Here is a 27692-nt window from a genome sequence, read left to right on the forward strand (position 1 = left end):
CAATAAAATATATTTTAAAAAAATGAAAGAAAGAAAGAAAGAAAGAAAGAAAGAAAGAAAGAAAGAAAGAAAGAAAGAAAATATCACAGTCTGACATTGGCCAGCAGTTAGGCCGCCAAACAACCAGGCAAGATGATCCCACACAGAACGTCCCCATGTAGTCCTTTCAGACAATTTGATCAGCAAGTTCATGAAAGATTGACCCCAAGAAGCCAAGCCAAACCTACTGAACATTCTGACAGCAGAACCAGCAAACACATTTCCTCCAAGTGTGGAATCCAGAAGATAAATGAAATTCCAGGTAGGTTGCTGGACACCCCAGATTCATGCAAGGGCAGACAAGGACAGTTAGGCAGGAGAATTGGAAAGGCCTGCATCCTTCAAGTGAAATCTAAAGATAGAAGTGAAACTGTAGTCACTTGTTCAGACAGAGGAACAAAGCGCGCTCTCTCTCAGATCTGAATGACTTCTATCTCACGGCTTATTTATTCTAATCCCTCCTTCGGTCAGAAAATAACTCAGTTCCCACTCAAGTTTGCTCATTCAAGCACCACCCCTCACAGTCTTCAAGAGACATTTTCGATATAAAGATTTTCATATGGACTTGAGGCTTCAGAGCTAGGACAGCAGGAATCAGCGCAGACATTGGTATCACATGCCTGTATCTGCATTTCTTTAACATTCTGGTCTGTTCAGTGCACCTGGATAGCTAACGTTGCACCTTAGGTAATACTTTTCTCAGACACTAAACCCCCTCTAATTTTTCCCCATTGGTTGGACAGAAAGACCCTGGGCTTCATCTACTGGCAGAATTTGATCAAAGCATAGGGGTCTGGCTTTCAGCCTAGCCAAAGGTGCTAGGTACACTAGCAGGCAAACACACCACCTCGTCCAAGGTGGAGCCAAACACCCTCCATTTTATCACGTCTGTTGGGCTGCTTAATATGAAGAACACATTGAGTCAGGAGCCAAATGCCTGGATTCAGGCTCCGTTATCTGACAGCTTGATGCCTTTTTGTAAGTCACCTGTTCAATGTCCTAGTCAGGGAAGCAGGGCTAGTGAGAGCACTCAGACTCACAGGGTGGTCATGAGACCAAAGGGCAGACTGTGCAGATTTAGCTTTGTAAATCGTGTGCAAGGACATATTTGTATCAGTCATGTACATGTACTCAATTGTTTTTTGTGAACATACCTTCTATTTCTAAGAAGACCTTAGGATTCTAGGAAGGGGAGAACAGGCCTTATTTTTCTAAGTAAACCTTAGGATTCTAGAATGGCGAGGCTACAAACTATGAGTGTTTGTGGTACCTAAAAGTGCCTCACACCTACTGGTGTTTAATGGGTAAATGAACGAGTAAGGTTTTTTAATAGAGAAGAAGGCAAGGACTTGTATTAATATTATATAGTATATCTAGAGAATTGCTTCAACACCATTTATTCAACCAAAAGTTATTGAAAAGACCTACCATGTTCAAAGTTTTGTGTGAAGCTTGGGACATAAGATGAGTATGATGTAGCCTTTGCCTGTAGGACAGTAAGTGGAATTAAATGCTGAAAGGGCTGAACATCTGTACTGAACACAATGGGGACACAACGAACCACAGGGAGTTGAGGGTGGACCTGAGAAAAGGAAGGAAGGCCTTCATTAGAGAGTGAAGCATGGTCAGGGTCTTGAAAGATGAGTGGGTACTTGACCCAAAGGGACCCAGAGGGCACAGGCACTCTGTTGAACAGGAAGAGCGTGGGCAGAACCTGGAACAGAGTGCGGCTATCGGCTACGTTGGTTTGTAGGGCCAGAGAGTAGGGAGCAAGAGGAAGGTGGTTGGAAAGAGGTGAGGCTAGAAAGGAAGACTTTCCCACCCTTGGTTTCTAAGAAAGGGAGTTTGCCTATGTACACTCCTGACTCCTCTCCTGCTTGTGACTTCTCTGGTTGATAAGTTAGGGAAGAAGACTTAGGCATATGTTGCTTAGACTTGTCCTCTTTCCTCTTGAGACCACGATTGTCTGCCACATGGAAATCTGATCCTCCCTGTCCCAGTCCACATGCCTGGGGCTCTGTGGGGGAGTTTGCCCAATCTGGGGATCAGCTGTTAGGCCCACCAGCTCTCATACTAAGCTGTGTTCTCCAGCTTCACCTTTATCAGCAATAAAGGTGATTCTCAGGCCATGATTACACTATTTGTTTTATTTTGCAATTTGTCCAGAGCCCACATGGGGAAGAAGATACTGTGTGTTGGGAACCCAGTGAGGGGCAGACCATAGAGAGCCTGGACTGCCCTGCCTAAGAGTTTGGAATTACATGGACCAAAGGGCCCCCATGCCAATGAGCACAGAATGAGAGCGCCGGCAGAAGGCAGCAGTGGATGGATCTGGGTATCAGGACCACTGGGAGCCAGCCCCAGCTCTGCCACTAACTACCACTTGACTTTGGTCAAATCGCTTACACTTTCCCGGCTTTAGTTTCCTCGTGTGGAGAATGAGTTGGTTTATTAAAATCTTTAATGGCCCTCTCAAATTATTAGAAAAGGAGGATTTCCTAACAGGAGGAAGTTTGGAAGACCAGAGCAGGTTGTGGAATTTCTTTGCTTGGAGGTCTTGAAGAAGCAGCTGGTTTAGCCTCCAAGGTAGAGACACACTCTAACTCGTGTATGCTGGGTACTCTTTCTATGTGAACTCTCTCACTTAATCCTCATGCCAAATAGGTACTATTATTATTCTTCATTTACATATGAGGAAACTGAGACTACACTCCCGGGAGCCTACAAGTAGTGAGTGTCCATGCTGAGCTTTGAACTTGGGCAGTCCAGGCACCATGGCTGCAGGCTCCAGCACCTCACTGCACCGCCTCCATGCTAAGGGTCAGCTCTGAGTCCTTTCCCAAAAGCCCATCACGATCCATGGTGTCTCTGGAGGGACCCAGTTTGCAGCTTCTCAGACACGTGCAAAAGGCAGGTGCTTGGCTAGTGAGAGAAACCAAACTCTTTTGGCTCTCTCTTTGCTCTGTGCCCTCGGTTTTGACATTCAGGGGCGAGAAACACTTGTTTGGCAATTAATAATGCACTGCATTTTGACATCTCTTCTATTGATGTCTTTATTGTTCGGTTTCTATGCACTTATGATTTGTCTCCTTCCTTAATGTTGATTTCCTGGTTACCCCACCAGATGCTCTTCTGCATGCTTGGACTGTTATTTTTCATTTGACATTCACAATAAACTTCAAGGGAGGTACAACTATTATCCCCAATTTCCAGCTGATAAATCTGAAGCCCAGAGTTTGGAAAGATACTATTCAACTGCTTATAGGCCATAGCATTGACAGCATCTACTAGGACCTTGATAGAAATTTGCAAGGGACTGATTAGTCAAGGTTCATGTATTTCAAAGATTCTCTTCATCCGAGTCCTTTTATTTAATCTTCTATTTATTCTCTACTTAGTTCTCTCTTTCCTCTATTTCCTTTATTGGCTGTGTCTAAGATGCTATGGAAAGCCAACACAGCACAACTGTGGGATATTCCTAAATGCCTGTTTGAGGAGCCCAGGGGAAGCCCTAATACAGAGTGCACACAGCACTTAATAGTTATGCATTAATTAACTAACATATTGATGGTCTGTTGGTTTGCTTCATGATCTGTTAAACATGTTTGTTCATTCCTTTGTGAATTTCAGAGCTGATAGTTACATTTTTTCTTGCTTTTTTGTTGTTGTTGTTGTGGTTTCCTTCATTCTGACTTTTGGCTTTTCTTGCTTCCTGGAAGAGACATGGGAGAAACTAAAATCAGTAGAATGAGAGATTATGGGGAAGAGATATGCTTTTCTGAACTGAGTTTTGTGTGTGTGTGTGTGTGTGTGTGTGTGTGTGTGTGTGTTTGTGTGTGTACATATTTTTGAGGAGGCTGGAGCTGGGAAAAATAAAACTCTCTCCTCTCTGCCTCTTTAATGTCTCATGAATTGTGTGTCAATGCCAAATCCACAATAGCAACTTTTCCCCTTTGGCCCTGACAGGGAGAGTGTAGTCTTTTCTGGGAGGGGACAGGGCATATCCACTGTGGATCGGCCGACCACATTAGTGCTGTCCTTTGTGAACCAGTCCAACCAACAACAGTGCAGTGACCGCAGCTGGAACGCACACGATCAGGCCCAGACAGACTCGCAGGCCGGGGTTGATTAATCCTGTGCCCACGGCCTCTGGTATCCTGACTCGTTTAAACCTCTTGCTACCATCCTTCTCGTTGTAAACAAAGTCAGTTCGCCATGAGAAGGGTTACGCAAGAACCGACACAATAGGCTCTTGGCCTCTTCCTGGCTGACCCCTCTCGGGGCACACTCTGCTTGGAGTTGCAGGTAGAGAAATCTCAAATTCAACCTTGGGCCTGTTTCCTTTGGCTTCGCTTGTGACACGTCTCCAAATAAATGTTAGCGTTTTGCAACTTTGGAAAATACCAGGAATACATGTTTCCCCATCAAGCCCAGAAAATTCTCAGTATTAGAGTGTGAGCTGTCCCTCCACGACTCTGCACGCGGAGAGCCAGTGTGCACGGTCTCCCTCTGGGGCGTGCTCAGGCCTCCCCGGTTCAACTGCAGAGGCTCAGCCTCAGCTCAGCAGCACAGGCTGGAGGAGCCAGCTCAGCCCTCAGTCGGGAGACTCACGCTCAGCCCCTGCGCGGAGGAAGTATGGCTACATTGAATGAACCTGAGGAGAGGGGATGCTCGCCCACAAATTCTTGTGGTCCGGGTGGGCGCTGCATTATGAATCCCTCAAGCATGCAGTTCGCAGTAGTGAGATCTGGCCATGCAATCTATGCCTTTCCTGAGCTAGGGAGTAGCTACAGTCCACCCTCGTTAAAAATCAAAGGTAGGAAAAAACTACGAAGAAGCAAACTCGAGGAGAAAATGGGTGTGGCTGCCTAACATATGACATCCGTCATTGTTAGGAGGAAGATGCAAGTGAAAACTACAAAAGGTCACCGTTGTGTGCCCATCGGATGGGGTAGAAATGTCTGACACTACCAAGTGAGGGTATGGACGTTGGAAGCTGAGAAATCATATGCCCTGCTGGTGGGAGTGTACATTGGTTCAAGTTCTTTAGAGAAAAATGTAGCATTCTAAATATACATATATATTTTTTATTTCAGGGAGGAAGGGAGAAGAAGAGAGATAGAAAACTTAATAATAAAAGAAAATCATTGATCGGTTGCCTCCTGCATGCCCCCTGCTGGGGATCAAGCCCGAAATCCAGGCATGTGCCCTGACAGAGAATCCAATCTTGACCTTGTTCATAGGCTGATGCTCAACCACTAAGCCACAGAAAGATCAGAGGGGTTATCTGCCTTCGCAGTGCCATCCCTGAATTGCCTAGACCCATGGCTCTTCCACAAAACACCACGGCCTGTGGATTCATGAGTTTGCCGACCACTGGCCTAGACCTTCTCCAGCTCTAGAAGTGGAAAGTGATTCAAAGACGGAAATAGAGCCGTTTCGTGCCAGCAGGCTCACCTTTGCCCTTGGAAATGACTCCTACCCACGACCCTCCGTGACACTCAGATCTGACGAGTTCCATGTGAAGGGCAGAGGCATGTTTCTGCCTCTAGGACACCTTTCTGGAGATTTTCACAGTGTGGGGCTGACGGAGACTTTGCCGTGAGAGGGGGCATGGGAAATGCACCCAGAGGGGGAACCGGGCATGTGGGAAGTCACAGGGTCCCGCTCCTAACCCAGCCCTCTCGTGGCAGCCCACCCCAGGCGTCCTGGGCCCTCTAGGGGTCCCTGCGGGCCTTGGGGCCGCCTTCGCAGGGCCCACCTGCCCGGACAGAGGTGTGGGGACAGTCATTCCAGGACAGCTCCGTGCAGAGCTGGGCAGGCGGCCCCTCTGGGGGTGGGGCTGGCACTGGTCAGCAGCCTCTGGTTCAGCTCAGGTTCTCAGCTCGGAGAGTGGAGGCTGCCAGCTGTTTACACCGGCTCCCTGATGACTTGCTTCCCTTTGTTGAACCAGCCCCGCTGGGCTCCAAGCAAAACGCCGCCCTGCAGAACGCAGGCCGGTGCTCAGGCTCCGCTGCCCTCTGCGGGGCCTGCCGTGGCCTGTGGGCGCAGGGGTGGGGTGGGGGTGTTCTGGTGTCCTCGGGCCCCTGTGACTGGGGTGCTTGTGGTGAAGGGATCCCGATGGCCAGGGCATTCCTCGCCTCTGAGCCCTGGCCTGACCTCTGGGCCTGGGTGTTGGCACGGATTTATGACCCTGAGCTGCTCTTTATCTCTTCGGGAAGTCGGCGTTTTGGTTGGGAAGTTTTTCAATTTCCTCCTGGCCTGGACCAAACCGCTCAGATTTCCAAGGGCAAGATGAGATCCCCGCTCCTCTCAACCCTCCGTGCTCGGGGTGTGTTACAGCCTCGCTCCAGGCTGCTGCCTGGCCCCGCGGGGACCTGACTGGCCCGAGGGAGGGACAGCCACTCCCTGCACCCTGCTCCTCTCACACCCGGGAGCACAATGGCTTCCCCCAGCTGTCCCCGTGGTCCCCAGCCTCCACGCAGAGCAGAAGCCCTCTGAGAGCCCAGATCTGAGGTCCAGGCTGCAGGACCTGGGCCGTGGATGGAAAGGGGAGAGCGGATCTAGTCCTCCCGCTTGTAATCCTCCTGCAACCCTATAGCATCGTCCCCAGGAGGAGAAAGGGTGCTGGGCTGTCCAGGGCCGCACCCCGGGCTTCTCCCCAAGACCAGGCTCCTTTGGGGGCGCTTGGGGGAAGCAAGAAGTTTGCATCCAGTGACACACATTTTTTTCTCTCCATGAGATCTCCTCCTCCCAGCCCGGCCTCGCCCCCACCCTAACCACGCCCCCCCCAACACACACACACACACACACAGGCAGGGTCCCTCTGAGCCTGCGGCCCACACCGTGTCATCTGAAAGTCGGGACGCAGTGGAGTGGGGCTCCCCTTTTATAAGTACAAGAGGATCTTCCCTTAGGGATGGGCCCTTTGATCCTGCGGCTTCGCCCACCCCGTGAGGGATCACCTCACCCCCCACTGAAGTCCCGCCAGCCGGAGCGAGTGGCAGCTGTCGCCGTGTTCAGGGCAGGAAGTGAGGAAGAACATGATCTTCAATTAGAACGGCAGCGGGAGCGGCGGGCGGCGGGGTCTGATGGAGACGGATGACCCGGGAGAGGAGCGGCCGCGTCCTGTCCCCAGCTCCGCCACCAGCTCCCGGGGTGACCTTGGGCCCGTCCCCGAGACCTGCTGGGCCTTCTCTTCACCTGAGCGCGGTGGTGATGAGACCTGCGTCCTGGCCGGGACAGGGTGAGGATTAGGGAGATTAGGGACATGGACGGGCTCCTTTGATCCCTTCCGAGCCAGCAGCGAAGGGTGGGGTGCAGACTCAGGCAGAGGGGCACTGGCCGCCAATGACAGGATGTGATTGGAGGCGCAATGAAATGTCCGGGTGCAGGGTGCCTCCCTGGCCAGCCTGCCGAGCTGCTCTGGGATGCCGAGAGGGCCGGGGGAGCAGGTGAAACACAGCTGGGACCCCTGTGCCGGGTGGGGCAGCGGCTGTCCACAGCCTCGTGCCCGGTAGCAATAACTTAGTAATAACTTACCACATGCAAGGCTCTGTTCTAACAAATAGCAACTCATTAAATGCTCCCAACGTCTATCAGGAAATATGGATTATTGTCATATCCTCATTACAGAAATGAGGTGGAGCTGTTTGCCAGTTTCCCAGGAAAAGGGGGCCCTGGGGACAGAGGTGCGAGGACAGCTCCGTGCACAGAGCAAGAAATGGTGACTAGGGACGTGGCAGGGAGGGGAAGTGGGTTCCAGGAGCCGGTGGGAAGCTCACGCCAATCGATGTCAGGTCATCAGTGACGGCAAGCTGGCCTTCCCGGGCTGCTGCCTGCTGTCTGTCCTCACGGGGCCACATCTGCCTGTCTCTCAGCGCACCAGCTCTGTGGGGCCTGGTCATGCGGTTCGCCAGGAGGGAGCCATCGGAGGAAGCATGATGGCAGTGACGACGGCGCCGCCAGTGCCCCCTCTCACACTGGCACCAGCACACGCTTGCTGGGGTGCAGGCATCAGGCTCGGGAGGGTGACGGGGTCCTGGCCCTGCCACTCTGTTCTGGAGCCCCGAACCTTGAGCTTTCTGGGACCCCCCCCACCACTTCTCATTGCCTGGGACAGGCCTGCACTGGAGTGCTTCCCCAGGCGAAGGGGTGCGTGGGAAACCATCCATGCACAGGGCAGAGGGCTGTACAAAGGATAGACGTGGGCTCAGGCAGCGCAGGCTGGGTTTTGCTTCAGTAACAAGTAAGATAATGGTAATGCCCCACCATTCGGCCACGGTTGATTTCTTATTCCGGCTGCGTGCTGATCGCAGCTCAGCCCTGTCCTGTGGTCACCCGGGACGTGAGCTCATGGAGCAGCATCAGGGCAGAGGAAAAACAGAACATGGAAGTCACACACCAGCTGACCTCAGGTGGGCAGGGACGGCCATCCTGCCATGTCGGGAGGAGACAGAGCTGGAACATGTGCTCACAGCCCTGTCACGGGCACAGCTGCTACTCCACCAGCCTGGATGGGAATTTCCTCCGGGCCCCTCCGCAGAGGCTCCTGAGGCTGCAGAAGAGCACGCGGCTCCCTCCCACCTCTTCCTGCCTGTGAGTCCTCCTGGACGCCCCTGACACTCTAGCACAGTGGTCGGCAAACTCATTAGTCAGCAGAGCCAAGTATAATGGGACAACGATTGGAATTTCTTTGGAGAGCCAAATTTTTTAAACTTAAACTTCTTCTAATGCCACTTCTTCAAAATAGACTCTCCCAGGCCGTGGTATTTTGTGGAAGAGGCACACTCAAGGGGCCAAAGAGCCGCATGTGGCTCATGAGCTGCCGTTTGCCTATTAGGGCCCTAGCATATTCATGCCTTTGCTGTAGGCTGGTTGTAAAATAACCCGAGGCCTCTCTCTCCGAGGGCTGTCCTTTGTCCTTGGTGCCCAGGTGGCAGGCACCTCAGGGCGACCCCCCAGGTGGCAGCTAATTGAACCGGCTTCCATGCTGCTGGAAGGGCAGCTCCCCTTGCCTCCAGCCCTTCCTTCCCATACCAGGTGCCTGCTGGCCATCCCGTGGCCCACGCGTGGGTCTGTCCCTCTTCCATCTCACTGTCTCTGAGGACACTTCCCTGCAGGGTGCAGGCATCTCTGACCTCCTCTCCTCCCCACCCACAGATCCTGGCATGGTCGACACTCTCCCTCCCTCCTCCTCATGCCCCTTGTCCTTGGACACTTTAGCTGGTACTCAAAGAGAAAATGAGAGCTTAATATAATACTATTAAGTAATAACTACAGTTATAACTTTAATAGCTTACCACATGCAAGGCTCTGTTCTGACAAATATCAACTCATTAAATGCTTCCAATGTCCTATGAGATATGGATTATTGTCGTATCCTTGTTATAGAAATGAGGCGGGAGGCAGGCCCAGAGAGTTTAAGGAAATTGCCCAGGTCACACAGCTAGTAAGGGGCAGAGTTGGAGTTTAACTGGGGAAGTCTGGCACATTATTTTCCATCATGTTGGTTATTTATACAGCAGTTGAGAGAGATGGCCGAAGTTAGAGCGTGTAACCTGCCAAATGCTCATTTTGGGGATGGAGGAGAGAGCTTTCCTGGTGTATTTTGAGGCCATGACTGCCCTCTGGTGGTCATTCGTGAACATTGCCACTCAGTGCGAACTGAACAGAACCCATTGGCGAAGGGCTTTACCCTAAAGTCAAAGGGCGACTGGCCAATGAACCTGCAGCTTACGCGCAGCCATGACATTGACGGTTTCTTTCCTCTGGCTTGGCCTGTTTTGCATTTGTTTATTTTCCCCTTGGAAAAAATTAAGGGGCTTAAAAAGTTCTCTGCCTGGAAGAAACCACAATTATGCAGCTGTCACATAGCAAGTGTATGTGTGCATTGTCATGGAGATGGTTGTGTAGCACAGATGCCGGGAAGCCTCATCCTCAGCAGCCGGGAGAGCACGTTTCCAGTCGATTATAACTAAGTTAGGGCAAAATGCTTTCCGGGGTTAGTCAGGGTATTCTGCCACGATAGAACGTTGCGTACAAGATTCTTATTTTTAAAGTTCAGGCTGTTGGATTCCTGATGATGTGATAGAATTAAAAGAGATTAGCGATTTTTCCTCTGCGTGAAGAAGCGTTTTGCCGCTGTCTTTGCAAGACCTTTGTTGTTGTTTGTTTGTTTGTGTTTTGTAAGCCCTTTTCTGTGCCCTGTATGCTGTGTGGTGTATGTGACTACAGGTATGCCACCTGGCAGCTCTGGCTGTTTGGCAATTGGCGTAAGAGTCCGTTCTTTGGTTCTGCTTCTCTACATGAGTGGTTCTATTTCTTTTTTAAATTACCTTTATTATTGAAAGTATTACAGTTATCCTCTCCTTTCCCATTGACCTCTTTCCCCCACCCCTACTCCCCAGGCCTTCACCACACTCTTGTCTGTGTCCACATGGGGGTCCTAAAGACAGACTCAGGGTGTTAGTAGGAGGCCAACTTAGGTCTCAAGTCTAATCCACGTTCTCAGATTCAGGTGTTAATAAAAAGACCTGAATTTTAGAGTGACTGGGCACTTGTCTAGCTTGAATAAAATAGGTTCTATATTTACAAGTTTTTGTAAGGGTACTTTGTATCTTAGAAGTCAGGGAGGTGAATTTAACTTCTCTGAACTTGCAAAGTCATGAATCAGGTATTCAGCCCTAACCAATTTGGCTCAGTGGACAGAGCATCAGCCTGCGGACTGAAGGGTTCCAGGTTTTATTCCATCAAGGGCATGAGCCCGGGTTGTGGCTCAAACCCTTGTGCGAGGCATGCAGGAGGCAGCTGATCAATGAGAAAAAAATAAAGTTCAGCCGTTTGGGATGATCCATGTCCAAATGGACATTTGAGGTCGGGCTCTGGTTGGTGGTGGAGAGACGAAGGTGGCCGTGGTGACATGACTGTAATGAGACGTAGCGTTTCCTCAGTGACCGCTCTTCACGGGGCAGCCTGGCTGCTCAGCGTGTGCCAGCCAGGAGGGCCCCTCAGGCAGGACAAGGTGGTCCGGCCCAATAAACCTTTTTGGGGCGGAGGGAGGGGAAGGGGATCCCCACCTGCTGCCACAGAAATCCAATCCTGTAGGCTGTGCGTGGGGACTGTCCTGAGGCCCCTAGTAACAGGTGGGTGATGCAGCGTGGGGCTCTGGGTGCCTGGGTTTTCAGCCCCGGACAGCATCCTCAGCATCTGCGGTGCTGAACGTGGCTGCTGAGAAGATGGAGCGAGTTGTGCGTGCACAGCACTGATGTCACCAGCAGCAGATCTCCTGCCCCAGGAGCCAGGACTGTCCCTCACTATCTACGGGACAGAGCCTTCCACACTTGGAGATAGTACAGCTGGCCCTCTACCCTCCTTGCTCTCCAACACCCAGTGAGCATGCCCCCTGGTGGAACCTAAGGAGAAGACAGTTGGCAAGGGCCTCTGGGACAGGGACCTGGGAGCCCCAGCTTCCACGCCCTTCATTCTGAACAATACCCTGGAACACACCCCATGTATATAAATCACAAGAGAACCGCTGAGAGGAAGAACTAGAAAGGAGACCTACCTCAGGACACACTTGAGGATGTGTACGCACTCAGCCCCTCCACACGCCCTGCCTGGACCACATACATGCATATCCTGCCCTTGGGTAACTTTTTCTCACCCATGCACATGCCCATGCCATCATCTCAATATGGGCTGCCCGCAAATCCATTTCCTTTCTGCTGCTGGTCCCATGGTCCCAAGTTGCATTCAACTGTCCCATGGATGGCTCCATCTATTTGTCCCTCCTCAGCATGTCCAATGGGATCTGAGCTCCCTGTCTCTGAAGTGCCTCCCCTTGCCATCTCAGTTTCCTTCAGTGGTCTCTCCCTTCTCCCCTCTCTCAGTGCCCAGTGATTCCAGCTCAACACCTCCCACTCCTCCACTTGCTCCCATGACCTGTCCCATTCACCGGACCTGGTCACTTGCTGATACATCTTACATCTGTCTTCCTCCTGCTGCCCTGAAGGCACCGTGTGATGGACCAGTGTACTTTCAGGGTCAGACATGGGTCTGGATCCCAGCTCCATTGTTTATCATATGTAGGAATGTGGACTTTTTCCTTAATTTCTTCAATCCTCATCTGTAAAATGGTAACTAACATGTACCTCTGACGACTGAGTATGAGTTTGAGGGGATAATGTAAGTCAATCACTTGGCACCTGGTAGATGCTCACATTCATCATTCATCCTATGCCAAGAGCCAATTCCAGCATGTAATAATTACAAGAGTTTTACCAAAAGATGGTGAAGCTTGGGTTGAGCCACACATGTAGTTTACCTGTGGGAAACGGCTAAGGCACTTCCTCCAAACCTGAATAGGATAATTGTTAGCTGCCAAACAGCTCAGGGCATTTTATTGCCTCCTGTTGGCCAAACACCTGAACAGCTGTAGGCTATTCCTCAATCTGACAATGATTCTGTAAATCCTTTGATACCTTACCCTTTGAAGTGTATATTTCTACCTTGCTTTGGGACAAATTGTGTTATAATAAAAGCAGGGTCCTGAGTCAAGGGAAGAGTCTTTAGCTCCCTTTAGCTGAAGCTCCTCTGACCCCCAATGCCTTTCAAAATTATCTTTTATCTCCGGACTTTTTAATCATCTACACGCAGCCCCTTTCTCCAGAATGCTGAGCCCTGTGTAAGGCTGGGAAAAGAACCCCAGCAATCCTGAGAAGTTTTCCTCCCTCCCTGCTTCTCGCCACCTTTCCCTTTGCTGCTTGCAGATGCCTGCTTGCTTTCTGCCCGTCCACTCTGCAAGGGGGTGGGAGCTGGGGCTTCTGGGTCCCTGTCCCAGAGGCCCTTACCAGGCGTCTTCTGCTTAGGCTCCACCAGGGGGCGCGCTCACTGGTGTTGGAGAGCGAGGGGGGGTAGAGGGCCAGCTGTATACTGTCTCTGGGTGTGGAGGACTCTGCTGGGCAGATAGTGAGGAACAGTCCTGGGCTCTGGCCCCTGGGGCAGGGGCATGGTGGCACTGAGGCTCTCTCCTGGTCCCAGCGCTGAAGCTCAGGGTCCTAGCACCAGCAAGCAGGCCCCTTGGCAATCAGCTCTGTCATGTGGTGCTCCCACCAGGGACGTGACCTCGTGGTCCCAGGACTGTTCCAGGTGCAGCCCCGCTGGGGTCACAGCAGCTGGGAGGCACCTCAGTGTGGGAGGGTGGCCTTCAGCCCGGTAACATCGCCTCCTCTGTTTCTGCAGCCAAGGTGACCAAAGTTTCTTCCTCCAGCTAAGAATCTCTGGGCCGCCTGGCATCCCTGGCTTTGCTTTTCTGGCCCACACTGTGTTTTCGTAACTAATCCCCTGGATGAAGTCCTCTACCTTAGAAATGTGTCTTCTGGTACATTTTTCAGGTTAGACACTGAGGGACCCACCACCCTAACGCCCTCTCCTCCACCACACTCTTTCTGATCTCCCACCCAGAGGTCACCTGTTAACTCCTTGCTATTGTCTAACACCTTTTGGGCATCTTTGGGCACTTGTCATTTGTCATCTTGTAGAAAATTGGCTTATTTTATCCCATGCGATGTCCATTCCATTGTAAGCGCTGTGAGAGCAGTCGCTGAATCATTGTCGTGTGTCTCACAGCAATGGGCTCAGGGCCACGAACTCAGTGAATGCTCTGAGCAAATGTTGGTTGATTGGAATTGATGTCCCACATGGTCTAAGACCTCAGTCAGTCCTATTGCCTTTGTTCATGGTATGAGAGTGGTACTTATAGCAACAAATTTAAGTGCTGTTTTTTAAACAAACAAACAAACAAAAAAAACCCAAAAAACAAAAACAAAAAAAAACCACCTGTGGTTAAATTGCAAAAATATCCTACCCAGTAATCCCTCAAACTGAAATGGAAATATTTGCACACCTTATTTCCTGTCTTCTACTCACTCATTCCTACACTTAAAACAATGCTTTCCACAAACAGGACATCCTTTAAACTTCACTTTGATGATGTAAAACAGGAATGACTACCCTCACTTCACACCGCACGGAATGACAGAGTCTGGGCTCCTAACCCAGGCTTTCTAACTCAGGTCCAGCCCTCCGCCTCGCTGTTTTGATAGCTTTCATTTGAAGTCGGGGTTCTGGCAAGCCCAGGACCCTCTTCCTCAAAGTCTTCTCCTTACTGACAAACGCCATTAGACACACAGCCTTTCACTGTTTCAGACCAAGGTGCAGATTAGCAGATGATTCGTGACTCCTTTGGCATCTGAAATAAAGGCCAAATGGCTGTTTTATTCCTTTGGCTGAGGGATGGAGGACAATCATGTTCTCAATTTCACAGTTCGTCGCGCGTGCATTGATTTGATTAGCGCTGGGTTAGCAACGCACAGTGGAACCTCCCAATATCTTGGCAGCCGCTCTCTGATTGCTTTTCAGAACCGCAGGCTCTGACCAAGGGTTAGTGAGTTAAAACCCAAGTGAGTACTGCAGACAGACATTGAATGCCGTCCAGCCACGGCTCAAGCTATTACTTCTCTCCACCTGTTTATTGCTTGATTTTCCGCTGGTGCCACTTCTTGTTACCGAGGCTGATGCCATGGGAGCAGATCTCCTCTCAGGCCAGGAGATGATGGGCAGCACGCGTGTCCTGGCAGAGAAGAAAGGTCCTTCCGTGTCTGTCCGTGGGTGGCCCCCCAGGTACCTGGAAACACAGCCCGGGGAGCTCATCTTGCGGTCGGCTGAGCAGGAACTGCCCTGTGGCCAGCGAAGCATGCTGGGATTGAAAAGGTACTGGAAACGTCCAGGCCTTTCGTGTCATTCCCTCCACCACACCCTCCGACATCACAGTTGATGCCTGAATTCCACAAGCAATAAGTCACTTTTCCCTTCCCATCTGGTTTATGAATCCTGAGAAATTGAACACATTGATGCTGCGTATCTGATCTTGTCCAATCCCCTTATCTGATCAGACAGTTTTGGCTCCAGAAACTTAACCACTCTTTAAAAAAAACAAAAAAACAAAAAAGAAACCCAGCAACCCAATTTTATTGGTTTTAGAGAGAGAGAAAGAGTGAGGGATAGGGAGAAAGAATCACTGATGAGAGAGAAGCATCAGCCGGCTGCCTCCTGTACAACCCCTAATGGGGATCGAACCTGAAACCTGGGCATGTGACCTGATCAGGAATTGAACTGGTGACTTCTTGGTTCATGGGTCAATGCTCAACCATGGAGTCATACCAGCCAGGCCTTAACCACTCTTAAACACCAACCTGATGTTGGCGAAGTACTTAGAATACTGCCTGGTATGTGAGTTCTTAAACAAAGGAAGTTATTACTTTTGTTATTATTACTACCATTATTCAATTTGTTATGTTGGAAAGTTAGCTAATAATAATAATGGCGAAATCTTACAGAGTACGTCCTATTCTTGGTATCAGCCTAAGCACTGACTTTGCTATTGAATCATTGCAACCGCCCTATGAAATAGGTACTATTATTTAATTCATTTTAAGGACGAGCAAGTGCAAGCAGAGACTTATAGGACTTTCCCAAAGTTAAAGAACTAAAAAGTGGAAAAACCAAAACCCAACAGTTGGCACCTCTAATAGAGGAGGAATGGAAGGAGGGGCAGCAGGAGTATTCTAACAAATGAGCCACCTACTTCCACGAGGACTGGGAGGCAGAGTCTATCCAGAGAATGTTTAAGGGAATTTGTCTGGACAAAGAAAAAATTCAAAGGCTGTGTCAGTGAGGAATAATAAATACTGGCCCACTTTCTCCCCAAAGCTTTCAGAGTGGGGCACATAATTTGGGAAGAGCCTGGATATAGTACTCCCTGAGACAGAAGATGCACTAGAAATGTGGGTCCCCCCTTTTCTGGATCACACCAGATTTCCATGGCAGACGACTCCCAGGGAACATGCTTAGCTCTGTGCACAACCAACTCCAGCCCCGACCTGCAAATCCCTCCATTCCTCCTCCCCTCGAATGGAGCAATAAGGTCATGCATTTGGGCCAAATCACTTCAGAGAGTATGGTTCTGGTAGCTCCCATGGGTGATCTCCAAGGTGAACTTGACCTTCTCATGCTCCCTATAGGATATCTGTGGGTGCAGTTATATCTATTGCTTCACCTTGAGAGCTGGGAGACTTCCTGGCAGAAAGGTGGGAGTGATGGAAAGGCCAGAGGTATGATGTGCATGTAGATCTTACGAACACAGTTCAGGCACAGACGAGGAAAAGGTGGTCTTTCATCTTCCCAGTTGTCCAGCTCAACTCCTGGACTCTGGCTGCAGGAGGGAGGCCGGCCAGCCACTGGTTTCCATGCATAACCATGTACTTTTGCTCACACGGCCACAGGTCAGGGCTGGGCTGGGCCCTCAGTGCAGGTTGGTCCAGGTCTGTTCAAGGAGGCTCTCCTCACCCTTGGATCAGTGGGATTCTTAGAACATGTTTTCACAGCGAGTCCACCTGGCTAGGCACAGTTCCAGCCTCTGTTTGCATTGTGACTTTTAACATCCCACTGGGCAACACATGTCCCATGGCCACACCCAGGGCTAAGGGATGAGGAAGTATACTTCGTTCCTAATAGGATGCTACGTCACATGATGAAGGATGTGACTCTGGGGCGAGATGAAGAATTGGGGTCACAATCCCAATTCAATCTACCACATCCCCGGCTCCTGGGACAGGAGCTGCTGCATTTAAAGCCATGACTAGCCAGGATTGGGAGGGCACATTCATTCTAGTCAGCTCTGGTGGCCAGGGGCCCCATGGGGCTGTGAAGGACAGTAGGCCAGGGATGCCCTTGGCAAAGGATCAATCACTTTCTAGGACTCTTTCATAAAAAGTTTTCTCTTTGCCCACGAGATGGCGCCCAAGGCCAACAAGCCCAGACAAGCTGCCCAGGGCTAATGGGTGTGCTAGGTACAGCTTTGCCTGGCGCTCCAGCACGCTCAGGGTAGGCCTTGCTCACACCAGGGTCCAGGCTGGATCAGCGCTCACTTGGCTTCCAGACCTCTGCACACCTAGACCATCACGGGACTCCCTTTGGAACATCCCCCCTAGATTTATTAACATTTTCCCAAACCAAATCTTGGAAACTTCTGTTTATGAACTCCAGAGGTTCCCCAGCCCAGAATTAACACCCTGCCCACTCCTAGCCAAGGCATGTTGTTAAAAACATTAGCATTGGATGAAATCGATAGTGCGTGTAATTTCAGCTGTTAGGGGTTATGGTTGCACTAAAGAGCCCACTATATCAAATGAGGCCCTGGAGCAGCAGCCAGTGTGTGCCAAACCGGGAGCTCATAGAAACGCAGACTTTCAGATCCGCCCGTGACCCACGGCTCAGACTCTGGGCTGGAATAAAACTCCCAGCTTATTCCTGTCACATTCGAGTTTGAGAAGCACGGGAGAGCCGCTAGCCCATCTGCCGCCTTCCTGTGAAAATACGGGCATGCTTCTCTGCAGGCAGGTGCATCCACAGACTTCTGAGCACAGTGGGATTTCAGCGCATTACACAGTGAGCCTGATTACCGATGGTCCTGGTCCTGGGAGATTCTCTCTCTCTCTCTCTCTCTCTCTCTCTCTCTCTCTCTCTCTCTCAGTCTCTCTCATACCCTATTTCTCTCACCCCCTATTTCCCAATCTCCCATTCCCCTCCTTCTATAGGAAGTGTAACAGAAGATCCACCATGATATACATGTATAATGTCTGTTTGATCAGAACACAGCAGCTTACCTTGTCAATGGTCTGTAGATTGCCAGCCACAGGGCTTGGGGTATTTATGTCCCACCCATTAGCCCTGGTAATCACGCACTGCTTGTACTCTGAGTCCTGGGCTGAGTCCTGAGCCACTGGCTCACTCCCACTGCAGTCTCTTCCTCCTGTCTCTTCCTCCCCACATTCACCCAAAACAACGCATCTTTCTCTAAAGACTTCGGGATCTTGTTTAAAGAGCAACAACAAAATACTCTTGATGGTCTCTGGATTAGTTCTCATCATGTTCCTCCTAAGCCTTTCTGTCTGATGCCCAGTGTTGGGGGGATTAGGTTAAATCCTCCTGGAGAGCCCTGGCAGGGGCCAGCCCTCGCCTTTGCTGATTCCGAGGGCGATGACCTCCTTGGCTTCTCATGCCACCAGCAGAGGGAAATATTAGTGAAAAGAAGAAGCGTGGCAAAGGGTCAGAGAAGAGCACAGCAAAGGAGGCATAGATCGCTGGGGAGAGAGAAGCTGGGAGGGAGGAGAGCAGGGAGGCAGGAGACACCCCGCCCCCAGCCTGGCTCAATGCTATGGCCACACCCACTTCACCTCCTGGAACTGGGCCCCAGGATCCTGCTTCAGTGTTAAAACAAGCTTCCCAGGTACCTAAAGGCCTCCCTCCCTCCCTTCATGAAGTTTTCTGCTCAAAATCTCTCCCCTGGCCCACCCCACATAAAACTTTACAAACACACCTCCCTCTCCCACCTACTCCTGTTCTACTTTATGTTCCAGCCTTTATCAGCCTCCTGACCCCTGACATGGAGATTTTTCCTTTGTCTCACTTGCTGGGCCAGAATACTCATCCCAGGAGAACAGATGCTCTGTTTCATTCTCCACGGAGTCTCCAGCTCTGAGAACAGAGGTTGCCCCACAGAGGGGGCAGCAGAGCTCTGAGAGGGGAGGGCAGGGCTCGCCTGAGCCAGCACTGTCCTAAGGGGCTGCCCATTTCAGCCTGCCCAATCTCACAGTAATCCTGGGAAGTGAGGCACAGAGAGGCAGGTGACCTGGCCAAGGTCTCTCTGTTTGGGCACGTCCCTGACTTTCCATTGACCAGGCTTCCTCCAGTAGGGATGCTCCAGGACAGCGGTCTCCAGCCTGCTGTCTGCTTTTGTAGAGAAAGTTCTAGTGGGAATAGCCACACCCACCACGCTGCTTTTGTGCGGGGAAGGCAGAGCTGAGCCATGGCAATGGGGGTGGTGTGTCCCGAGAAGCCTAAGACACATCCTGTCTGGCTTTGGCAGAAAACGTTTGCTGGCCCTTGTTCAGGAAGACAACCCGACAGGAGAACAAGCAAACGCCCTGGTCGTGTGGCTGAGGGTGCTGGTCCAGGAGCTGTTTCCTCTCCGCTTGTCTGGCCTTCAGGTGAGTGGAGAGAAAAGAACTCCAGCCTTGGATTCAGTGACCATGGGTCCTCCTCTCTGTTCTGTTCCTCATTAGCGGTGTGATCTCAGCTTATCGCTCCGTGTTCCAGGACCTGCTTCCTCATCTGTGACGATAATGACAGTGGCAGTAAAAGTAACAGCTCTTGCTAAATGCCAGGTTCTGTTCTTCGCCTTTTCCTGCACAATGATCATGTTTGATGCTCTCGGTGAATTACCTGGGCTTTTCATAAATACCCTGACTCTGCCCATCCGGGCACCAGGGAGATCTGTGCTTCCCACCCACCTGGGAGTCCTCATTTTACATCTTTTCTTCCTTGCATTTTCCTCAGTCCTTTCTCCCCTGTTTCTGTGATCCCGTAACCGTGTTACTTACCAGAGCTCGGTACGTTTAGGGAAAGATTCCTATACGATGAGAGCCGGGCATGTACTCTGCTGTCTCCACGAGGACACGTTCTGAGCATGAAGAATACAGGCCTTCCCAGTGAACATGAAATGAATACATTCTTTTTTTGTTCTAATAACCCTGCAAAGTGATCTGTAATACCCGAGGTAGAAAGACCTTGCCTAGTGTTCCTCTACAAGATGTAAGAGGAAATATTGGGTCTAGAATGGTGGTAACTTGTAAATTTGGAGCTGAAAGGAAAGTTCAGTTCATTCAACTTATTCATGGATGAGAAATGGGATACCTAAGCTCGCTGATGACCACCCAGCCAGTGTTGGAGTGAAGCACAGAACTCTAGTCATAGTTCCCAACCCAGGATGTATTGTGATGCTCTGTGTCCAGAAGGGTTTGGGTTCACTCTTCCACTAGCATGTGCCTCATTACAGATCAGAATTTGTGTGCCATCCTGACATAAACCCTAACAGACATAGACTTCCAGTCTCTGTACACTGAATAAAGAACATTGGAAAAATAAATTCCATTTTGCTGGTTAATCCCAGGGGAATAAAATGAAGAAGAGTGATGAAAAAAATGAAGACAGTGGATTTTAAGAAGCACTGATATGAAAGCTGTGATTTATGCTCATGAACAATCCCCACCCCCAATTCTACCTCTTTATATACTGAAATGTTCACCCCTTGGATTCCATTTCAAAGTGAAAATTCCAACTTGGTGAAGCGGAGATGAAGATCTAAGTTGACTCTTGTTTTAGTGTGACCTAAATGCCCTAATGCCCTACCCATGCCAACTTTTCCTTTTTTTTCTGTTTTGTGTATTAATGATGCCTTCTTTTCCCCTTGAAGTTTAATTTTATGAAACATCCTATTTAACTGTTCTATTTGGCACAGTCTAAACAATTCTCCAACCAAATGGTTCTGCCTCCTAGCACAATGCCTTCTCTCACAAGGCCAAAAACACAGATATGCAGCAAACAAAGTTCAACTGTGTTAAAGTTGTTTAAGAGCCCTCCAGTGAGCAGCCCACCAATGTGGGGGAGGGCAGGGAGCAGACAAGGGGGTGGGATGGAGAGGAAGACAGAGAAATCCAAAGAAAGAGCAACAGTTTGCTTCAAGAAACAAAGTTAAAGAACACCTTTTTATTTAAAAAAGAAGGAGGAGGAGGAGGAGGAGGAGGAGGAGGAGGAGGAGGAGGAGGAGGAGGAGGAGAAAACTTAGACTAACAATGCAAAGCATATAGGATCCATCATCAGTACTCTCCAGGGAAAGAAAACTGTCTTACCTAGAAAAGTTAAGCAGATGGATGGCTGTTGCCATGGAGATCGTAAGCTGCCTTGGGCAAAGCTCTGTGGGAGTATCTGTGATATTTTAGGGTGTCCATTAGATGGGTGAGGGTGTCCTATAAGACAAGAAGACCCAAGGAGTCGATCCGTTGGCGTGACCAGAGTGGCTTAACATCCCTGAGCTGGTTGCATGCCATCAGGAAGTTCATTCTTTAGTGTCAGGAAGAAGAAAGGGGTCTTGGTTGGCGGCAGAGGAACATGGAGCTGGCTGTTGAAAATGGCCTGAGGCTAGAGAAGAGACTTCTTAACAATAAGCTATTGATTGTGAAGAATTTCAGAGAGAGGCAGGGAAGATATTAATGGAAACCATGGGTGGGTTGTGAGACTAGACCTAATGGGATCATATCAAGTGCCCCCCATATAGTGTTCCAGCTTTTCATCCTCAGGCTTCTATTGAAATGCATGTTTCCTGACTCTTGAAGCTCAAATCAGCCCAGTGTCACAAAAAGCCATGTGTTTTTCTCTCTCACCAAGTGAAGCAGTAGATAGAGGGATGTCTTGAAATCAACCTATAGCCTTCTTTCGAGACATTTACTTATTGAAAATGACAATGACAGTGGATTGTAAAATATAACTGAATGGTATCTGAAGGCTAAAGATTGAACTCTTTGAAATGTAATTTGTCACTTAGCCCCAAATTGTGTTTTTATTTTGAGGAAAACTTAAATCTTCAATTCTTCTTCTTTGCTCCAGTATCTACTTAATTTGATGAGCTGTGTTCAGGTGACACACAGATATTCGGGTTGTTGGCTTTAAACTTATAAAGCAGGCTCAATTTTATAAACCAAAGTTAGTTTCATCATCTGTCTCAGTAATTCTCAAATGATGGAGTGCATAAGTAAAATTGAGGGTCTTTATGACTTTGGTTAAATTCAGTTTGAAATCCTAGCTCTAGAAATCTGTGTGTGTGTTTTTGTGTGTGTGTGTATCTCTATTTTGTTTCTCTGTCTCTGTCTCTGTCTTTTTCTATTAGAGAGAACTAGCCTTCTCCCAGAATAACTAGCAACCCCTACGCAAGAGAAGACAGTAAGTAGCCCAGGCCTGACTAATGGTCACATGATCTGGACCTCTGGCAGGCTAAAGATAACATCTTGACCTAAGTTATGTTTCAGTTCCTTAGCCCTAAAGTGGACCCACCCTCTGGCTACTTTCCCATGAGACCAGACAGAGAGACGCCAGGGCAGACCTCAGAGCTGTCCTCAAGACCTGAAGAAATGATTCATTAACCTTACCTCACTTGTGACTAATCAGCTCCCAGCATGACCCTGAACCCCTGAACCACATGGTGTCTTGGGACATTGCCCTATAGAATCTGTATCATACAGGCTACCAAGGAGTCCAGGCTTTTGAGCATTAGCTTCCCACTCTCCTGGATGGCACCATTCATAATAAAACAGCCCATCTTTCTCCACTGCAATTCTCAGTGTTTAGTATTCGGCTCTAATAGAGCCTGTGGACCAATTCTTTTTCAGTTCTGTAACATAAGAACCCACTGAAAGTCTGTTAAGTTGTAGATTCCTGGGCCCCATTCCCAGGGATTCTGACTTAAAAGGTATAGGACCTAGGAACCTGCCTTGTGATAAACACTCTAGGTGATTCCGATTTTCTCTCAGTTGGTCCACCAGCGGTACTTTGAGAGACACTACTTGTCACATCCCCTTCCAGTCACTGACCTCTTCTGCTTATCCTGTACCCCCTCCACTTCCCACTGCCAGACAGGACTCTTCAGAATCCACATCAAGGGAAAACTAAGTGCCCCAAACTTTCTCAAAGTCCATCTCACAAGTCAGCAGCTCCCAATCATCCCAACTCTAACTCTTCCATCCTTTAGAATCAATTTCAAATTCTACTCTCTCTAGAATCAAGCAAAGTGAGAATGAGATTGGCGATAGCTTTTCTTGAAACAAATCACAATTATCTCTTTAAGTCCTTTGGTCCATCAGTTACAAAAGGAAACAGTTGGACAGGACCAATGGTTCTCAGACTTGTTTGGTAGGCAGAGTACCCCAAATCTTTGTGGAATGCGATAGAATATAAAGCTATTTACTTACTTCCTGTGTATGAACCAGGAACAATTTTACTAAAAGAAAACTTGGCTTCACAACATAAAATCATAACCATGGCCACATGAGGGACAGATTATCTTTCTCAAAGTTAGTCACACTCATCTACATATCCCATCATCCCACATATTCTTCTTATAATGTGCCCGACACTGCTAACACTGAGAGGTGGGTTCTATATGTTCTCTCCCATTGAATCTCGGTGGAGTTTGTGACTGCTCTGATCCACACATTTTGATAGAAATTATTACTTTGTGACTTCCAAAGCTAGGTCATAAGAAGAATGCATTGTACCCGATGCTCCCACCTCTCAGTTACACTTGGAGCCCAGCCTCCATATTGAGAGGAAGCCCAATTATCATGAGGCAGTTATTCTGCTATTAAGGAGGCTGTGTCACCTTGGTATAAAGTTTGGGTTGAGCCGGGACCGGTTTGGCTCAGTGGATAGAGCGTCGGCCTGTGGACTGAGGGGTCCCGGGTTCGATTCTGGTCAAGGGCATGTGCCTTGGTTGCGGGCGCATCCCCAGTGGGGGGTGTGCAGGAGGCAGCTGGTCGATGGTTCTCTCTCATCGATGTTTCTAACTCTCTATCCCTCTCTCTTTCTCTCTGTGAAAAATCAATAGAATATATTTAAAAAAAAAAAGTTTGGGTTAAAGGATGGAGAATTTTTGTTCTGTCAGCATTGGGACAATATCTTATTATCTGTAACTGGCCACTGAGCTTAGGAGTTTTCCATTTATGTCCCTTTAGAGATTTTTCATGGCAGACCTGATTATCATAATAAGAAGTTTTGATTTTTTAAAATTTATTGTCTAAAGTTTTACATATGTCTCTTTCCCCACCCCTCTCCCGATTGATTCTCTCACACCCAGGAGTTTTGATTTTATTCTAAGTGCAATGAGAAGCTGCTGGAGTGTTTTAAGAAAAGGAAAGTTATACCATTATTTACATTCCTAAAATATAATTCTGACAGGTTCATGAAGAATGGGTTGTGTGGAGAAATATGGAATCTTGGAGTCCTGTAGGAGATTATTTCAGGGGGAAAATTATGATGGTTTAGAAAAAGGTGCAACAGTGGGGAATAAAGCTAAGCAGATGGATTTGGGATGTGATTTGGAGGGAGATTTGACAGGCTCTCCCAATGGGTTAATCAGGGAGGGTGGTGAGGAAAAGAGTTCTCTTAGCTTTTTGACTTGATGACCTGGTTGGAGAACAGAGCCCTTTACTGAGATGGAGGGAGGAGTGACTTCGGGCTGGGGAGATGCAGAAATCAATAGTTCCCTTTTGAGGTCGACCAGCCATCCATTCAGATATATCAAGTCCAGAGAGCGGAGGAAAGAGGTGAAGGCTGAAAAATGTAAATGGGAGCATCACCTGCCTATTGATGCTCTTTGAAGCCATGGGGCTAGATGAGATCAGGGCAGGTAGGAAAATGAGGAGAGTACAGGCAAAGGTCTAGACCAGTGGTTGGCATATTGGCTCACGAGCCACATGAGGCTCTTTGGCCCCTTGAGTGTGGCTCTTCCACAAAATACCACGTGCGGGTACGCATGTACAGTGCCATTGAAACTTCATGGCCCATGTGCAGAAGCCGGATTTTGGCTCTCAAAAAAATTTCAATCGTTGTACTGATGATATTTGGCTCTGTTGACTAATGAGTATGCCAACCACTGCCCTAGACAGTCTCTGCCTAAAGAACCACTACAGAAGGGGCAGCTGGCAAAGGAGACTGAGAAGACGTCACTGGCAGAGGGAAGCAGGAGGGACTAGTTTGTCTGTGTGTGGATGGGGATAGATGGGTGGAAGAAAAAGAAAGGTGGAGAGGAAAGAAGTAAGGAAAGAAGGAAGTCCTTGAGAAGGGGGAGGAGAGATCAGCACACAGTGGAGGCTTGGCCTTCCACAGAACAGAGAAACCGTCTTTGCACCGAGGGGACTGGGGACAGACTGTGTGAGCAGAGGCTGCAGCTGGCCTATCTCCTGTGGGAAGATGAGAGAGTTCAGCTTGAGTCACTCACTCTAAACCCACTTGTTTATTTACTTGATAATCCTTATGGAAAACCTGTTTATTAAAGTCAGCAGGTCTTCAGGGAGGATCAGAGGTTCAATTTGGCCTTATTTGGCCTTACAGGAAGGTGTTTGCATTGCAGTTAATCTCAGAGAAGATTGACCCTGGGCAAAAGGGGAGGTAAAGAATGCTTTATCTTTAGAAGCCCTCCATCTCTCACATCCCTCACCATTTCTCCCACCTCCTCCTTTTTGATCCTTGTACTTGGCTAACTCAGATAAAAGAAAAAAAGAAAGCATAAATACATTTCTCTATACCAAGTCCTAAGGGCGTGAATGTCACCTTTCCCAGAACTGTTTTCCTTTTTAAAGAGATTTCTGGGAAAATGGAAGAAGTTCCCACTGCAAATCCCCAGTGGAGGAAGTTCAGGCCTGGGGAAGATTAGGGGAGTGGCTTTTCATTCTCAAATCCCAGTGGGGACAGTGACCATCACACAATGGCAGGATTGAAAAACAAAACATCAACCAGTCACTGAGCACACATCTGATTACCACTCACAGGTGCCAGTCTGTTTTATCTGCCCAGTGAACCATCATCCTGGGTTGAGGGAAGAGAGACCAGGAGAAGGGGGAGGGGAAGGAAGGGAGAAATGAGGGAGGGTAAAAAATATACTATTTGGCATAACTTATTGTCATAGTTTATTGACTCTAGTTGGCCATGTAATAACACCTTTCTAATAACGTGTTTTATATCATTAGCAACTCTAGTTGGCTGTTTAAGACATGTTGTGATTATTGCACATTCTACATCAAAATGGGCTGTTTGTGAAAGTTGGCTTATTTATCATATCACTGTACTTACCTTTAATAATAAGGTATAATAAAATTTCAGATAGAGCATTTCTGTGTGATCTATCAGAGGCAAGGTAGAGAAATATAGTTGGCTATTTCATAATGAGGAGAAGAGCAGAGCCAATCTAACAACAATATTACTGGCAACAGTAGCAGCCACCAGACTGAGCGTCTATGTCCCAGCACAGTGTTAGGTACTTGGTATTATCCCATTTCATTGTTCTCATTGAGTCTTGTAGCTATTTTATAAAGCCCATGATTTCGTAAAATAGGTAGCTGTAAAGTCTGCAGATTTGAAAGGACAGGAATAGGGCACTGGGGTCTTTCACAGTAGGATTTTCTTAGGTTCACAGAGCACGTGTTCCCTGTGTTCCTTGACTTCTGCCTCACTCAATCCCAAGGAGTGACCCCTCTTCTTCCTCTCCTCCCTCTCCCACTCTCCCATCAATTCACTTTAAACTCTGATATGAGCGGGAAATAAACTGACCTGAATGACTTGTGCCAGCAGTCCGTCTATGACCCACGCATCGCCATGGGAAGGGAGGGAGGAGAAGCTGACGTTCATGTTGGAGGTGACATTCTGAATCTGGTTTGGTTGTCCGCCTGCCGGCCTCCAGCTGCTGGGCCTTCATCCATGTGGTCCCCAGGGGGCGCCCTAGGCTCAGCAGGAGGAAGCACCTCCCTCCCTTCATCCTGAGAGAGAGTCCTATGGCCTTGTCCACGTCCAGCTCGAGGAGGGCTCCTTGGAGCTGGCGAGGTCTTTCTAAAACTGGCACGGAGTAGCCTCTGCCCACACCCCTCAGTCGTGGAAAAAGACAGAAGCTGATTTCACTGGCAGACCTCACGCAGTGAGCCACGGCCTCGCAATGACACCCAGTGCTTTTGCTCTCAGTTCACGTTTCTTTCAGTGCAGAAGCCATGGCATCTGAAAAATCCATATTTGTTTTTTAAGTTGGCTTTAAAACAAGAAAAAATCCTGATGCAGTCACCAAATTTGGTGGTTGAATGAGTTAGGAGACGGTGGTTACCATGGCCAAACATGTGCTTCTCATTATAAGTTTAGCTGGAAATGACTTCCTTTCCTGTTCTTTTCCTGATTTGCTTCACAGGAAAAATGTCTATGGTTCTACTTTAATGGGCTCCTAACGATGTTCTAGGACTCACTTGTATGTTATTGGAGAGCAATGGGTTTCTGCACCCAATGAGGTTGATGATTATAGACATTCAAACCCAGACCACATCTGTAACATGTGCAATTCATTTTTAACCTCAATCTACTTGTCGGTAGCTAATGCCTCAATGCTGCTGGACTTTTAGCCTTTTACGTAAGCATGTGGGAAAATAAAATACTGCAACAGCGTTCCCAACACTGCAGCTTCAGGGAGGCATCTGACACGCTGAAAATTGTCTTTGTTCCTGAGCTGCCCACATCTGTGGGCATCTTATTTTTAAACTAGAGACCCGGTGCATGAAATTCGTGTATGAGTAGGGTCCCTAGGTCTATCCAACAATCAGGGCCAATCCGGCCTTCCTTCCCCCAGCTGCTGACTGCCAGCCAGGGCCTTCATTCTGCTCTGCTCCTGGTGGTCAGTGCACGTTATAGCAAGTGGTTGAACTCTTGGTTGGTCAAACTCCTAAGGGGACAATTTACATATTAGCCTTTTATTATATAGGATAATTTAACTTGTCTGAGTAGGTAGTATAATGTATACAATATCCAAAAACCATTAAAAAAAATCATCTGAGGACAAAGCAAGCCCTACACTCTCCCTCACCTTTTAGAAATCCAGTTTCCTGCTCTGAAAACTATCATTATTACCCTTTTCTTATAGATCTTTTCAAAAGTATTCTGTGCATACTTAT

At 48.6% G+C, this 27692-nt stretch overlaps 1 long non-coding RNA gene across 2 annotated transcripts; it reads right to left on the reverse strand.

Moving 5' to 3' along the window:
- Window positions 1-1429: 1429 nt before the first annotated feature.
- On the reverse strand, window positions 1430-26877 carry LOC311621101. 2 transcript variants are annotated; one of them, XR_014794786.1, is made up of 3 exons: window positions 26317-26875; window positions 20850-20966; window positions 1430-3751 (listed from the first exon to the last, which is right to left on the reverse strand). It is a non-coding gene; the product is annotated as an uncharacterized lncRNA (long non-coding RNA). The 2 variants fall into 2 exon arrangements; XR_014794787.1 differs by lacking the exon at window positions 1430-3751 and adding an exon at window positions 17659-19272 and having other exon boundaries at window positions 26317-26877.
- Between the last annotated feature and the right edge of the window lie 815 nt (window positions 26878-27692).

The sequence above is a fragment of the Pipistrellus hanaki genome (assembly GCF_964339955.1).
Source record: "Pipistrellus hanaki genome assembly, chromosome: 4".
Lineage (NCBI taxonomy): Eukaryota > Metazoa > Chordata > Mammalia > Chiroptera > Vespertilionidae > Pipistrellus > Pipistrellus hanaki.